Source organism: Phocoena sinus, chromosome 1 (assembly GCF_008692025.1).
Source record: "Phocoena sinus isolate mPhoSin1 chromosome 1, mPhoSin1.pri, whole genome shotgun sequence".
Classification (NCBI taxonomy): Eukaryota; Metazoa; Chordata; class Mammalia; order Artiodactyla; family Phocoenidae; genus Phocoena; species Phocoena sinus.
The window spans coordinates 18,112,491-18,128,869 of NC_045763.1; the positions used below are offsets into that span (position 1 = coordinate 18,112,491).

General features: G+C 47.8%; 1 protein-coding gene and 1 long non-coding RNA gene across 4 annotated transcripts in view; both read right to left on the reverse strand.

The window, feature by feature from the left end:
• Nucleotides 1-4,610, reverse strand: part of LUZP1 (leucine zipper protein 1) — an 81,158-nt gene extending 76,548 nt beyond the window's left edge. Inside the window, exon 1 of one of the 3 annotated variants that reach the window (XM_032621359.1) lies at nt 4,512-4,610. The gene's annotated coding sequence lies outside the window, so the exon portion shown is untranslated. The remainder of the gene's footprint in view (nt 1-4,511) is intronic. The other 2 variants (XM_032621340.1, XM_032621349.1) reach the window with 2 other exon arrangements.
• A 1,696-nt stretch (nt 4,611-6,306) lies between these two features.
• Nucleotides 6,307-8,609, reverse strand: LOC116744431. Its single transcript, XR_004347037.1, has 3 exons — nt 8,530-8,609; nt 7,115-7,162; nt 6,307-6,713 (listed from the first exon to the last, which is right to left on the reverse strand). It is a non-coding gene; the product is annotated as an uncharacterized LOC116744431 (long non-coding RNA).
• Nucleotides 8,610-16,379: the final 7,770 nt, after the last annotated feature.

Consider the following 16,379-nt stretch of genomic DNA (forward strand, 5'->3'; position numbering starts at 1 on the left):
GTTTATAAAGAATAAATGCTGGGTCTAGAAAGGGAGTTATACAATAAAGGATGAGCTATAAATTCCTTTGAATGTGAGACGGTATCTCTAGAAATTAAAAAAGGAATAGATGAAAACAGCAATGCCTAAAAAGGTGAGCCATGCTCGTTATCTTTTAGCTTATATTTTAATATGGTATTTTCAAGCTCTTCCCTTGCCACCCCAACTCCAATACAGCAGTGTAATGAAACACAAAGATCCTACACTTGAGCATCAATCACATCTGAGCTGAAACCAATGGTCTGCCCCTCACAGCTCCGACAGTAACTGCTCTGAGCCCAGCTCCCTCATGTATAAAGAGGATAATGACTACCTCATAGTTGTTATTTTCTCTCTATCACCACCCAAAATGTTGAATTGGTAGACTGGTATTTTAATTTAATTATCATTTCCTAATGGTAAATGGAGGGCCAATGGTTGATGGGTTTCCATTCTCAAGATTCATAAATGGGAGAAGAGGATTATGTAGGAGTCAACAATAAAAATAGAATGAATAAAGAAAAACGAGAAAGGGACTTCCCTGGCAGTCCAGTGGTTAAGACTCTGAGCTTCTATTGCAGGGGGCACAGGTTTTGGTCCCTGATTGGGGAACTAAGATCCTGCATGCCGCGTGGCACGGCCAAAAAAAAGAAAAAAAAAAGAAAAACGAGGAGTCAAAGATAAAACTAGGGTTTCTTCTAGCAGGTCAGATACAGTAGTTTCAAGCATTTTCTAAGACAGGGACTTGAGCTGAAGCAGATTGGGACAGGTTCAGTGACTTCAGAAATTATGAGAAGGAAAAAATAATCTATGTTTTCCCAGCAAGACACAATTCCTACCTAATGTATTCCCTTTGTGCAATATTAGCTAAAACAAGTTAGAGATTAACACTAAGGATATTCTGTCATAGGTGGAAGGGCAAGGCCTTTAATCATTTTATAGCATCCCCACCCTTAAGAATTATTTGAACAACCATATTGTGTAAAGCACTTCTTAAGTATAGCCAAAGATGTTAAGTTTTTTTTTTTGTTTTTTTGCGGTACGCGCGGGCCTCTCACTGTTGTGGCCTCTCCCGTTGCGGAGCACAGGCTCTAGACGCGCATGCTCAGCGGCCATGGCTCACGGGCCCAGCCGCTCCGCGGCATGTGGGATCCTCCCGGACCTGGGCTCGAACCCATGTCCCCTGCATCGGCAGGCGGACTCTCAACCACTGCGCCACCAGGAAAGCCCCAAAGATGTTAAGTTTTATATCTCAAGAGCTACTATTTCAAAAAAGAAACAAAAATAGAAATTCAAGTTGTTAATAAATCTTTGGGTAATTTTTATTTTCCCCACAGTGTATCCCCTATCCTAAAAAGTAATGAAAACCCGGTTCCTCACGAATTTATCTTTCTGCTGATCTGACAAGTGTCCTCATCTCTACCTCTCTTACTCTTCTCATGCACCTCACCATTAGATACCTAAGGTTTCCCTGTTTCCTACAAAGTTGGCACACTGACTTTCTAGTATTCACTCTGATCTCACCAGTATTGATTCTGAACATAGAAACTTCACAACATTCCCAACGATCACTCTGCTAACCAACACCTAAGAGGTAACACACAGTTTAAACAAATGAGAGCATTTGTGGTGATCACACAAATGTATGCATTTGTCAAACCTCATTAAACTGTACACTTCAGGTTGGTGAATCTTATAGTATGTAAATTATACCTCAATAAAGCTGATTTTTTTAAAGAGAATGCATGCATTCATTCATCCAGCAATATTTACTGAGCATCTATCATGTGCATCAAAGTTTATACCAAATCTTTCAGCTTGACTACTTGGGTCCTACCTGTATGAAATGTGTGTGCTCTACTCATAAACTAACACTGTCCCAAAAAGCCATGTTCCATGAAAAATGGTTCCATTTCTGATTATGAATGTCTCCTTAATGATGCCCTCTACAGCAGAAGGACCACTGGCTATCCGTCATCTTCCATTACATAAATGAATTCTATGCTCTTTATTGTAATACAAATGCTTCCAACTTAAGAAAAAAATTAAGCACCTAAGCATACAGAACATACCTCTACCACAGCCTTATATGTTTGTCTTTCTATCAAAAAAATTAGAATATCTCAAAAGCTTACTGATAACATTGCTGGAAGAAAAGGTAATATTATTGGGGAACAGACTTAATTGACTCATTTTAGCAACCACAGTGACCCAGTGGCTGAGTCAAAGGCCTGGAAACTAGGCCTCCTGGCTCCCAACCCACTATGCAGAGTGGATCTTAGAAACAGACTTCGGTTTGAATTCCAGCTCCACTTCTTACTAGTTGTATGCATACACTTAGGAAAGTCACCCTCAGTTTGCTCATCTGTGAAACAGGGATGCCAACTACCACCTCACAGCATTGTTGTGAAGACTATATGAGATCTATACCATGTAGCACAATTACTGGGCACAGAGTAGGCAACTCAACAATATTAGTTCCCTTTCTTGGTCTTAAATTATGTAAGAGTAAGAAAATATCTATTAATCAAGGCTAATTCACAATCCCTATTAGTAATCACAGGACAACAATGAACCTGTATTTGCTCCTTGTTCATCACTCTAGATCAACTCCCTTCCCATCCCACCGTTTCCAGTTTTTCAAACTTCAGTTACTATGTTTAGAAGTGATTTAATTTTAGAAACCTGGAAAATTCTTCTGAGTAAATTGAGCAAAACCTTCATCTGCCCCAAGGGGAATTCTGAGCAAAACAATTATTTCTAACAAGAAAAGAATTTTTTTCTATGGGGGTTATTCAATTTAACCACATGAATGCCGCCAAAGCTGCACGCAAAGTAACAGAAAGCCGTCTGGAACACACCGTACAGATTCTCCGAAGGGAAACATCCCCCTAAAATCCAAACACCTCCCTCCCTAACCTTAGGTAGTAAAATCTTAATAGGTGATCTGAATTCCCCCGGCTCTGACACCAGTCCAACTCCTTAGGCCAGAACTGCAGCAGTCCGTAAAACGCCCTGAACAAACCCCACCTCTCAAAATACCCCCAAAAGGCAGGCAGGTTCAGAGAGTATTTTCTCCTTAATGGACAGATTAAACACTAGAAGCACAATTCCTTTCCCAAGGTCATCCAAGTCAGTGAAGGTGCGACGGAGAAATCTGCAGTCTCTCGGGCTTTACGGAGATCACACTGCAGGGATTTTTTTTTTTTTTGAAGTGGGGGCTGCCTATTCTCTTCCCCTCTCCCACCCTCAAGTGTGAGCACTGGTCTCGGCATTTCCGAAACAAGCCACAACAAGCTCTGCAGTGTTAGGAAAGGGGCTGACGCGACGAAGAAACAGATGCTCCAAAGCAAGATGGTCTTTCTCGGCTCGCAGAGCCTCCTCCAAGGTTATTAACAGAAACCGCAGGTACCCCAGGGAGCTCTACAGCGGGCTCCGAACCCCCAGCCCGGCCGCTCCGGGACGCCGGGTTCCCTTCAGCAGCCCTCGCAGCCCGAGGCCACCGGCCCCAGAAACCGCACTTCATTCCAGCGCTCCGGGAAGCCATGGGTTTTTCCCCGCCCGGGCAAGGGTGGGGGCGCGCAGGGAGGCGGGCCGCTCGCGCTGCGGAAAGTTCACCGCGGCTGCGGGCGGGGGCGGCCCCGGCCCGGCTCGCCCGCGTCCCCCAGCAGATTCCACCATTAATTAGTCCTAAGGACTGTCTACTGGCAACTTAAACAAAGCGAATGCCTCGAATTCCTTCCCGGCCCAGCGGTCTGGCTGCGAGACCAGCATCGGCCGGGACGCGGGCTGGCGCTGCGGGCGGACAGCTGCGGCGGCCGCGGCGGGACCCCCTCCTCGCCCATCCCGCGTCCCCGCCGCCGGGCCCGCAGCCCGGCCCGCACGCCAGCCTGAGCGCTCCCAAACCTCCCTCCTCCTCCTCCTTCTCCACCTCTCCTCCTCCTCCTCCTCCTCGGGAGCTCCCGGGCTCTTCCTGTAAGATCACTTCCTTCCTCCCCGGGTGCCCACGGGCCCCGCGCAGCCCCCTCCCCGGCGTCCCGGCCCCCCGCCCGGCCGCACCGCTCCCCGCCCCCACCGGGCCCCGCGCGCCTCCCCACCCCCCAACTCCCAAACTCGACCCTAAAACTCTCCTCTGCTCAGCTCTTGGCCCCTAACATTTCTCCTCAGGTTCTCGCTCCCACCAAGAAGTCTCTCAAAACCTTCCCTCCCCCTTCAAAGGAAAAATCTCCAACTCCAAAAGAATTCTCAAGGTCTCTCTCCAAAGATCTCCCTTTCCGAGCTCCTTCTCCGAAATTCCGCTCAAACTCTACCCCCACCTCAACTCCACAACCCCCCAGCCCTCGCCGGGGTGCGCCCGCCGGTTCTGCCCGGTCACCACTGGGTGCCCCGACCCCTTGGCGGGGCAGGCCTCCTCGTCCGGGCGCCCTCCTCTCTCCGCTCGCCCGCCCGGCCTCCCGCGCCGCGATCCCGCCACCTCCCCACAGACTCCTCACCTCGGCGGCTACGGCCCGCGCTCCCGCCCGCCAAGGGCTCCGGCGCTCGGCTCCCGGTGGCCGGCGCCTCCTCCGGCTCCCAAGACTGACAATGAGGGGCGGAGCCAGAAGGTGACGTCAGCGTCCTGGAAGGCGGGGTCTTCGTGGGGGCGGAGCTGACAGACGGTCCCGCCTCCTTTGTCTTCTCCCCCTTCCCGGGACCTGGACTTTTCCAAGTTTTTATCGCCTGTCTAGCTAGGTGCCCAGGTCCTGTGCTACGCGCAGTGGAAAATCGAAATGGAAGACAAGACGTCCTGCTTTCAAAAGGGGCACCCTCAGGGGATTGTGGGATTAAATGAGATAATCCATGTAAAGGTATTTAGCCCAAGGTCTAGTATGGAGTAATCTCAAAAAATACTATTTCTATTACTCAGCAAAGTGTGGAAAAGGAACTCAGATTGAACTCAGGAGGCATGGGTTCCAGTCCCCAGCTCTGCTATTAATTCCATGTGTGATCCTAGACCATGTGGGTCCTTTGCCATCTATGTTCCCTCCTTTTGCCTTCTTTAAAATGGCAAGGGGCAATGACCAGATGATTTCAAAGGGCCCACCAATAATTCTATGACATTTTCCTGTGGACCTACTATGTGCAAGGTACCTAGAGCCCAGAGAAGGGAGAGGGGTCCTTTGAAGACAGCCTAAGACCCAGATCCAGCATGGTACAGAACACAGCTCTAGACACTCTCCCCTCAGATGCCCTCCCACATACTGACACAGGGTTGCATTCACAAGGTCAGACACAGATGCACTGAGGGCTGCTTCCTCTTTGACTGCAGCAGCATAGCTGGTCTCTTGAGATATCTCTTGTGTAAGCTCCTTATTGCCTATGGAATAAAGGCCAAATGCCTGGCCTGGTGTGATCTCTTCCTACCTTTACACACACACACACACACACACAAAGTTTATCCAAACTTCCCCTAGCACACCCACTGCTTTCCCACATCTGCGCATTGCTCATGCTCTTCCCTTGCTGTCTCTTCTCAGTTTACAACTCTTCCTAGTTTCTCCCAGCCAGAAGCTGACTCTCTCCCTACTCTCCCTACTCTTAATACCCATGGCATTGTGTTAACTCTCATGTGGGCATGAACACATTTTAACTTGTGTCAAACTGACCTCCCCTTTGTTTCTTAGCACTTCCTTACTTCCTTGAGGTCAGAGCCCACACATGTTTGTGGAGCTCAGGTTCTGATGCCAGAAAACCCTGGGATTATATACCCGTGTTCTGGCCCGTACTAGCTCTCTTTGAGCCTCATTCTCCTCATCTGTAAAATGGGCATATTAATACAGTCCTTGTGGTGTTCGGTTTAAAATTATATAAGACACTGTGTGGAAAGCACCAGGCACAGTTTTCCACAATGTACCTGTCATTCTTGTTTTCATTCTTTTTTTTTTTAATTTTATTTATTTATTTATTTTTGGCTGTGTTGGGTCTTCATTGCTGGGCACGGGCTTTCTCTAGTTGCAGCGAGCAGGGGCTACTCTTCCTTGTGGCACACAGGCTTCTCATTGCAGTGGCTTCTCTTGCCGCAGAGCAAGGGCTCTAGGTGCATGGGCTTCAGTAGTTATGGCATGTGGGCTCAGTAGTTGTGGCTCACGGGCTCTAGAGCGCAGGCTCAGTAGTTGTGGCACACAGGCTTAGTTGCTCCATGGCATGTGGGAACTTCCCGGACCAGGGCCCGAACCCATGTCCCCTACATTGGCAGGTGGATTCTTAACCACTGAGCCACCAGGAAAGCCCTTCATTATTATTATTATTATCATCAATATTATTTCTAGTTCCTAACACCAGATAGCATCCCTAGTGATAATCCACCTAATCATTTCATAGTGGAAGACTTTGAGGTGCTGAGAGAGGAAGAGGCTCACTGAAAGGGGCCCTGCAGAGCATGGCCATTGGAATAGAAACTGCAGTTTTTAGACCCCAGGTGGATTCTGCAGAGTTACAGCTGATACCCCAGAGTGTCTCTGTCACTCAGCACCCCTCCAGGCTGGGGACGCCTTCAAGTTCTCATCCTTTGCATCAGAGCTGACCTGGTTCTCCCTTGTGCCTCTCTCCTCTCGTTTTCCTTACAGAGAGGTGGATCTGTGTTAAACTGCCCTTGGCGACTCCGCAGTCTTCTAGCAGAACCGCAGCAAGACCCTGGGTGTTTCCAGAGTGCTGGCCTGTGGGAAGAGGGAAAGGGCTTTGGGGTTCTGATTAATTTCCTGCGAGGGGGGACAGGCAAATGGCTGTTCTGAATTGCCTGGGCTGGTCCTCAAGAGCCCCTAACAAATCGCAGCTTATTTCTAGAATAAGAGATTCCAAAATTCAACTTCCCATGAAAGGAAGGCATGGCCACAGGATTGCTGCAGGCAAAGAAAGGGCCTTTACTGAGTTCCTGCTATGTGCTGATTCCAAGCATTGCAGACGCTTGGAAGAGAGAACCCAGGACATACGGGGGAGGTTCTGAAGACAGAACCTTCTCTCTGGGACCCATGAACTGATCAGCCACTTGTTCATTCATTCAGAGCAAAAGCTTTGGCACAGGACAGATCAGGATTCAAATCTCAGCTCCATTACTTACCAGTTGTGTGACCTTGGGCTTTCAAGTCTCTGCACCTCAGTTTCTCATCTGAAAAATGTGAATAATAATAGTATTTATTTCATTCAGGGGCTGTGAGGATCAAATGAAATCACATGTGAAAGAGCTTAGTTCAGAGCCTGGCATCTAGTTCATGCCAGGATATGGTGGCTGCTGTGACTATTCCAACATGGCCTCCCAGTAAGTCCTCTCATGTGCTGGCCTCTGGACTGGAGGTAATAGTTCCAACCATAAGAAGCTCATTTGGTAAAAGGACTGGAATAGATTTTCATGAATAGGCAAGAAAAAGTGTCTACTGGGTATTGTTAAATTAAAAAAAAAAGAGTAAGAATAAGTTGCAGAATTACAGAAGTAGTAGGATCCCATAATTATAATTTATATATAGAAAACTAAATACGATGCCTTCACCTTTTTTCCTTTCTTTTTATTTTGCGTTTCTTTGTGTGTGTGTGTGTGTGTGTGTGTGTATAGCGGGAATTTTCAAAAAAGACTCTACTGAATGCTAAGAGGGAGAAAGAGGATGAAGACACAGCTACAAGGTGTATCAGCAATGGGCATCTGAACCAACTGTTCATACGCCATAGAAAATTCTACAGGTTCCACCTCATTCTTCATCGCATTCCAGGGAAAGCCCCAGCCCAGACAATTCTCATCTTCTCACGTCTCCCCAGCCCTTAGCTGCACTTGAACTTTCAATGGTATAGCCAGAGGCAAGACTCTGAACAGAACTCCCAGGAACCATAGCAAGGCCAGTAGGAGACCTTTAAACAGGAAGAATCTTTTTTTGCTCCCTGTCCTGTGCCCCATCCCCACCTCCCAATCTGACCGCATCTTGTGGCTACAGTCCCTAAACCTGCCTGCACCTTCATTTCTCCTCATTATATCTTTCTGCAATTTAAATTTTTTTACAAAGAGGATGTATTACTTGGTCATCAGAAAAAAGGCAGTAAAGATGTATATAATAAGAAAGCTAACCAAGCCCGTGCTGGTTCACTTTTGTTGGTTTCCAAACAATAAATTAGAACAATGTGGTTGAGGCCAATGCTTAAGTCTCACAGGAATCATAGAAAGTAAGAGTGGGAAGGGATAGAATCACCCTCAGTTTCTCCTACCACCTCCCAAATGGCATAATTTTAAGTCCTCTCACATTTCAGACCACCCACCAACACATGTATTTCATACATTCATTCAACAAACACTTATGGATCCTTTACTATAAACCAAGCATCATATAGGTTATGAAGGTCATTATTCCTATCTTGCAGATTAGAAAAACAAGACTCAAGGAGGTAAAGTAAACTGCCCAAAGTCTCACATCTATTGGGATCTAAACCAAGACCTTCACAACATCAAAACTCAATTCCTAAAGGGTGAGGGCTAAATTCCAAAGTGAGTACCTGTGTACTTAGGCAGCCATGATTGCTGGGTGGCCTCCGGCAAGTCACTGAACTCTTCCCAGCAGCAGTTTCCCCATCTCTGTGGAGTAAGGACATACCTGCATATTTTACGTAAGTTAAGCGCTTTGTAAGTTATAACACATAATTCAAAGGGAAGTCATTATATCACTCTTCTGAGACTGATTCTCACTCATCTTTGGATCTCTTGGTGCTTTCCCCATTAGTGTTTATCCCCATTAATGTTTACCCCCCATTAACACATTTAGGACAGTCTTCCTTGCACAAGCTCATATTATACCCCCCACTAGCCTGGGACCTCCTCGAGGAGTGGAACAATGCTTATTCATTTCTAATTCCTTTCTGCCCCTAGTGCAGTGTCTGGCAGTCCCTCCATTCCTTCACTCTTTCATTTATTTCATAACAAATGGCTGAGAGCCTAACATGTGTAAGACAGCAAAGGTCCCTCCCTGCCTTCTTAGACCTTAAGACTGGTGGGGTGGAGAGACAAGAAAATATTAAGCACAGTTAATTACTTCATTAATTAACTGCATTAAATCTCACAAAGTGGGACTTCTCTGGTGGCACAATGGTTAAGAATCTGCTTGCCAATGCAGGGGACACTGGTTCAATCCCTGGTCCAGGAAGATCCCACATGCCATGAAGCAACTAAGCCCGTGCGCCACAGCTACTGAGCCTGCGCTCTGGAGCCCTCGAGCCACAACTAATGAGCCCGCATGCCACAATTACTGAAGCCCGGCGCCTAGAACTCGTGCTCCGCAAGAAGAGAAGGCACCGCAATGAGAAGCCTGCACACTGCAACAAAGAGTAGCCCCCACTCATCGCAAGTAGAGAAAGCCCGTGCGCAGCAATGAAGACCCAACGCAGCCAAAAATAAATTAAAAAAAAAAATCTCACAAAGTATCAGCCCAGGTGCAATGAGAGCTTGGGGGACGTGTTGTGGGGACCTAAGTGAATCCAGGACATAGGGAAGGCTTCCTAGAGGAGGTGGCCTTGAGGCCTAGAGATGTTAAGAAATTTGTTCAGTGTTACACAGCTGTTGAGTGGAAAAGCTGGGATTTTAACCCAGAACACTTGACTCCACACCCATATTCTTCTACTAAACAACACTGCCTTTTATCTCCTCCCTCCTATTCTTCCCTGGCTCTTATTGGTGAAAGGGAGCAAGGTCTGTCTAACACGGGATGCTCAAAAGCAATGTTTTTCCAAGATTGGGGGATCAGGGCCCCCTTTGAGAATCTGGTGAAATCCATGAATCATCTCCCATGTATACACGTATACAGACAGACCCACAAAGTCTTGCCTGCAGTTTCAGGGTTCATAGGCATCCTGACGCACAGGTTTAGAACTCACACCATGGGGACCATAGCACTTTACAGTGAGATTCTCAGAACCACAGAAAGAGATACCAGGGCCCCATGGGGACCTCAAATTCAGAGACAGACCCCAAGATTCTATAAAAAGATTCTGAAGATCCAGGCGAAAGAGCCTGGGATCCTATAGAGACCCCAAGTCCTTCCCCTGCAGAGACGTTAAGATGCCACATAGATTGCAGAGGAGGCTCAGGCCTGGACAAAGCTGGTGTCCCCACAGGGGAACCCGTGGGCCTTGGAAAGCTATGGTAAGACCTTTTTTGGGTCACTGACACCTTTGAGGAAAAATGCAACACACAAGATGCTGTACACAAAATCAAGGCTTTCACAGACCTCTAGGAGGCCATCAGTAACCCCCAGAATCAGGGGCCTCCACAAGAACCTGAAGCCCCTCAAGAACCTGGACCAGGACCACAGACTCAAGGCACAAACTCTAGGGTCAAACAGACCACGGGTCGAATTCTGGCCCTGCTGTTTACTAGCCATGACCTTGGGCCACTCACCTACAAACCCTCAGGCCTCAGCGTCTCACCTCCCAAAAGAAAGGGTCGGACACCTCTCCCTCCCCAGTCCAAGCCCCCGCGGCGTGGGCTCCGGAGCGGGTGGGGTGTAGGCGCCTGCGGGACCCAGTCTCTCCGCTCCGGCGCCCGGGAGGGACCAGGACTGCAGCACTTTCCTGCAATGCTAATGAGCCGACTGCAGCGGGAGTGCGGGCGGCGCTGGGGGCGGCGCGGGAGGCGGCGCGCCTGCCGCAGTGACAGCGCCGCGCCGCGCCGCGCCCCCGCGAGCCTGGGAAGCCGGCGGGGCCGTTCCCACCCGCCGGGCAGGGCGTTCCCGCCGGCCGGCTTCCTGCAGTCGGGGGCAGCGGAGGGGGGAGGCGCGGAGGGGCCGCGGGGCCCGGCAGGCCTGGTTCCTGGCTTTCTCTCCACGTTTCCTGAGCAGGACCGGCCGGGGGATGGGACCCAGCACAAACGTCCTTCCTGGGAGCGCAGCCAGGAAATCGCGTCCTGGTTCGCTCAGGTTCCTCCTCTGTCCGGGAAGGTGCCGATTGCGGTCCGTAATCTTCTCGTACTTACCCACTGGGTGTGATGCGACCCGCTTACCGCTTCGGGAAGCTGAGAGCTGAAAAGGCAGACCCCAGACCCTGCAACACAGCAAGATTCCAGCCCCGTGATTGAAGTTAATTCCATCCTACGGATGAGAAAACTGAGGCTTGAAAAAATGAAGTGACTTACCCAAGGCCTTCATAAAAACATTACTGCAAATAAAGTGTTCACTACCTACCAGGCGCTGCGCTACAAATGCTCTAAATGTAATTGTATCATTGAGTCCTCAGAACCTATGAAGATAACTATTGTCCCTATTTTATAAATGAGGAGACTGAGAACCAGAGAAGCCAAGTGGCTTCTCCGATGTCTCACAGCTAGGAATTAAATGCCAATCTCCTGTTTCCAGAGCTCAGGCCATTCCACTATCCTGCGTCCCAGATGTCCTATTTCAACGCATTACAGCGAGTAACCTGAGAATCAGAACCCTGTCTCCTTTGTCTTTGGGTCCCCCAAACCCCACTTGGAACCTGACACAAAATAGGCACTCGGAGATGACTCTGGAGCCTAGCACAGAAGCTCAAAGTTAGAAGGACTAGTAGGAAGCATCTAGCCTGACTTACTTCTAGAACCTTCAGCCAAGTGAAAATTCAGCCTCTGCTTCAATACTTCCTGTCATGAGGAACTCTCCCTCTCGCATCATAATCCATTCCCCTGTTGGACAAATATGTTTGGTCTAAAATATAAATACTTCATTTTGCTCATGGTTCCTTGTAAACAGAGGAAGAACATTTCCCTCCTCTTGGGCATTATACACACCGCATGGTATCCTTAGCCATTTTATAAGGGTTCAATAATTTTAAGTCCTTGTGAACTGGAACAATGCCAGCTATTTACCAGAGAGGTTCCCCTTTCATGTGTAGAGTTGTTTCAGAGCAAAGCAGCCAGCCCAGACTACATTTTCCAGCACCTCTTGCAACTAAGTATGTGACAATGGGATATGGGCAGAGACAATGTGTGCCGTGTCCAGGCCAAATACAAGTTAAGAACTATGTATGCTTTCTCAAAGCTCTCTCATTAAAAAAAAAAAAAAGCTCTCTCATTTCTCTCCCATCTGCTAACTGGATGCCAACACCACATGAACCTGGGAAACCACATGCTGAACACAGCAGAGCCTTGGTCAGCCTGGGTTTCACCCAAGTCGCTCGACTGAATGGTACCCACATTGAACCAACTTCTATTTAGTGTTTAGGCATTGAGATCTCAGGATTTCTCTATTACAGCAGTTAGCATAACTTAACTAACACTGGGACCAACTTAGGTTCATTGTTATGTCCTCCACTTCACAAAGCATGATGTCGGTCACAGAAAAGTTGCTCAAAAGACATCCATCTAGCACTGACTGTGTCCACCTGGTTCAGCTGGGCAGAAATAGTCTGTTCATCTCACTGATGCATTATGTCTTGTCTATTCCAAAAAGGGTTTTGCATTGCAGCTGCAAGCCTATTTGATGGATAATTAAAGAGCAAGAATCAAGAAGTAATGAAAGCCTGGACCAAAGGGCAGTGGAGAAGGAGGGAAGAAAGGTGAAAAATTGACTAATAATAGCAGAAATGCTAGGTCAAGTTTTCTAAGGACAGCAACTGTGACAGAGCAAAAACCATGGCTCTGAGTTTCCTGGCAGTCAAAGCAAAGAGGGAAACAGGATGAGTTACAAATTATATGGGAAGTAGTAAACATGTGATTAAGCACACAAACCCCAGAGCCAGACTGTGTTGTTTTGAAGCCCAACTCTACCACTTACTTAGGCAGTTATTTAACTTCTCTGTGCTTCTGTTTTTCATCTAAAAAATGGGGATGATATAATAATAATACCCCTCTCTTAGGGTCATTGGGAGGATTAAATGAGCCAAGGCATATTCAGTTCTTATAACAGGCCTGTCACGTGGTGAATTCTATATAAGAATTAGCTATTGCTACAGTCTGATTGGAAGAATCAGGTCAGTGATGTGGAAGAGACAATTTTTTCCCTGTACTAAACTCTCAGAGGTATGTATTATATAAGGGACCCCAACTAATACAATGGTCTGTGCCTCAATCAGACTTATGACAACTGCTGGGCCCTGTATCCCATGGTCATTTCTCTTATTGGCTTTTGGTCCAGACAAGCCTTGGCATTCTACTCACTAGGTAACTCTGGGGGCAGATTGTTCGGGTGCCCTAAGTGCCTTTCTGATGACCTGTCCACAAGGCAGGTGAGTGTCATGGTGACAAGCAAAGGGGCTGGTGTCAGACCCAGGTACATTTGTTAACCTCTTCAAGCCTCAGTTTCTTCATCCATACAGTGAAGACAACAACAAATAGTACCTACCTAAGAGAGCTTCTATAAAGATTCCATGAAAGAATAGATACAAAACCCTTACCACAATGACCGGAACTATGGGAAGATTGTACTACACCAGCACTCACAAAAATAAGGGAGAAACTGACAAAATTAAAATAAGGAATCTCACCTGAGATCCCTGGAGTACGGAGAATCATTTTTAATGCTTTAAAAATTGAAACAGTTAAGACTCCGGGCTTCCACTGCAGGGGGCATGGGTTCGATCCCTGGTCAGGGAACTAAGAACCTGCATGCTGCATGGCTAAAATAAATAAATAAATAAACATAAAATTGTGTTTAAAAGTGGAACAGAAATGGTAATTTCCCACAGAATGTGGCCCTGGGCTGACCAAGGCATCATTTCTTTGCTTCTGGCTGGAATTCCCTTGGCCTGATTCAGTGTGGTGTGCAGCCCAGGCTGGCCTGTTTTTGGAGCCACCCTGGCCTGATGAGGTGCTGCAGAGCCAAAAGGACCACCGTGCCACAGCAAAAGACTGTTTTTGAGGGGAGTTGAGAACCGGAAGCTCCCCCTTGGGCTTCCATGTGTTGGGTGCTTCCTCGGTACCCAGCACTGCACTGAGCATATTACGTTGCCATGACAACAGCTTCAAGGGGTGAGCCCTACTGGCAACCACATTTTATGGATGAGTAAACTGAATATCAGAGAAGCAAAGTGACCTGTCTAGGGTCACACAGCTAAGAACTGGCTAGGCTGGGACACGAGAGAGATGTGTGTTTCTAACCATTAGACCACACTGCATCTCCCCTGCACCCTGGCCCAGGATCTTGTCTCTCTCATTAGCCTAGGCTATCTGTTTTCCTCAAGGATCTTCTAGGAAACACCCACTGTAGGGACCACCTTCTCCTCCTGTCTGGGCAGCCCCTTACCCTGTGAGAACTATCTCCTGGACAAGACAGACAAGTGTTAATGGTGTGCCTTAAGCTGGTCAGAAGCTCTGAGTGGATGGAAAACCCGCCACTATCGCCATCACAGAGTCCAGTCTCAGCTCTCATTCGCTCAGCCTCCTGGCTGGTCTCTCTCTCTGCCTCCAGGCTCCCCCACCTCCATTCTTCCCTTCACCTGCAATCAGGGTGATGGCTCTCAACACTTACCTAACCAAGTCAACCCCCTTCTGAATAACCTTCAGTAGCTCCCTATTGCTCCCAGGACAAAGTTCAAAGTCAATCGTTTGGTATAGCCCTCAAGGCCTAGCCTACTTCTCCAACCCTCTCTTTGCTCTCAGGCATCTTTGGCCCCCATCACCCCAAACATTCATAGTTCCCAGCCCCAGAGCCTTTGCACATGAGGTTCCTGTGTGATGTGAGGTGAACGAGCTGCCAGGCCTAAGCTGTGTTGTGAGATTGTCAGATTCCATTAACCTCATCTCCCTGCCCTCTAACCGAGACGTCTCTGCCAGCAGGAGTTGCCCACCATCCACCTGGAAAAGGGACCAGCCAGGAAGAGGGCATAAGCAACTCGGGCTCTGTGTAGAGCCCTGGGAAATGAGGACCTTGTCTTGCATCCACTCTACGTGTTAGAAGCTAGGTGTCATGATAAAGCAGCAGTGGGGAGCTAGATTTCCTACCAAGTCTACGTGACGCCTGTATCCAAGTTTTTAACAATTCCCCAAGGCAGTCTCCTTATTTGAGGCAGAATTCACCTCTGTATATGTATATAATGTATACAGTTGCCTGAGTGCTGTCCCAGAGCAGGCAGTCTTCCCACCTCATTATTTCCACTTGCTAAGAATAATTGCTCTGAATGAGGAAGGCGCCCACTCATCGTTGATTCCTGTGCTTTTCTCCGGTGCCCCTGTGCCACCTGGTGGGCATATATGGAATAGACCAGGATTTCTGCCGACAGCTCTGAGGAAGAAGGCCTAGGGTAGGTGCCCTTAGCCAAATTCTCCAGGATGGCATTTTCATCTCAGTCTACATTCCCCTCTGAGACCCCAGGGCTCACCTGCACCTGAGGTCCTGAAAAATGCAGAAGCTGATTCTGTCTCACTGTGGAATCTTGGGTCTGTCACGGCCCCTCTCTGGGCTCAGGTTCCACATCTATAAAAAAAGGACCTGAAGAAATTGGGCCCTACCAGCTCTGACATTCTAGGATCTGTGTCTAAAGTTCATTAAGTGGGAACTTCCCTGTTGGCACAGTGGTTAAGAATCCACCTTCCAATGCAGGGGACGCGGGTTCAATCCCTGGTCAGGGAACTAAGATCCCACATGCCGCGGGGCAACTAAGCCCACGCACAACTACTGAGCTCGCATGCCTCAACAAGAGAGCCGGCGTGCAGCAAACTACAGAGCCCACGTGCTCTGGAGCCCGCATGCCACAACTAGAGAGAGAAAAAAAGAAAAAAACCGCACACCACAACTAGAGAGAAGCTCATGCGCCGCAACTAGAGAGAAGCCTGTGCACAGCAATGGAGACCTGACGCAGCCAAAAAACTGAAAAAGAAAATAAATTTTAAAATAATAATAATAATAAATAAAGTTCACTTAAGTGACCTGTGGCTCTGCTTCCTTCTTTAGCTCAATGGGAAGAATGTAAATTCCAGGGGGGCAGGGAAGTTGCTGGCTTATTCACTCTCTATCACAAATGCATGGGACAGTGCTTCAAACATAGAGATTTACTGGGTTTGAGGCTGTATTAATAGAAGCACTGTGTGTACAATGAAGGAGGTAACACTCCTGTCCGTGTCTGGAGTTCCGAGTTCCATTTGGGATCAGAACTTTGAAAGGGACATGGAGAAAGTGTAAGTCATTCATAGGGGGATGAAGAAAATAATAGCTGAAAGGGGGACCACAAAACTACACAGTATGGGGGAACAGTTGAAGAAGCCAGAATATTGAATCTGGTATGAAAAAGACTCAGGGGGTACATCTTCCTTTAAATATCTGAAGAGGGCATCTGGGGAAAAGAAATGGGAGAACTAGGAATTAGGGTTGTTACTTTAAGGGAACAGATATTTCTTTCCCCAAAACCAAAAGAAGTTTTCAGTCTGAGCTACATAAAGAACAGACCTG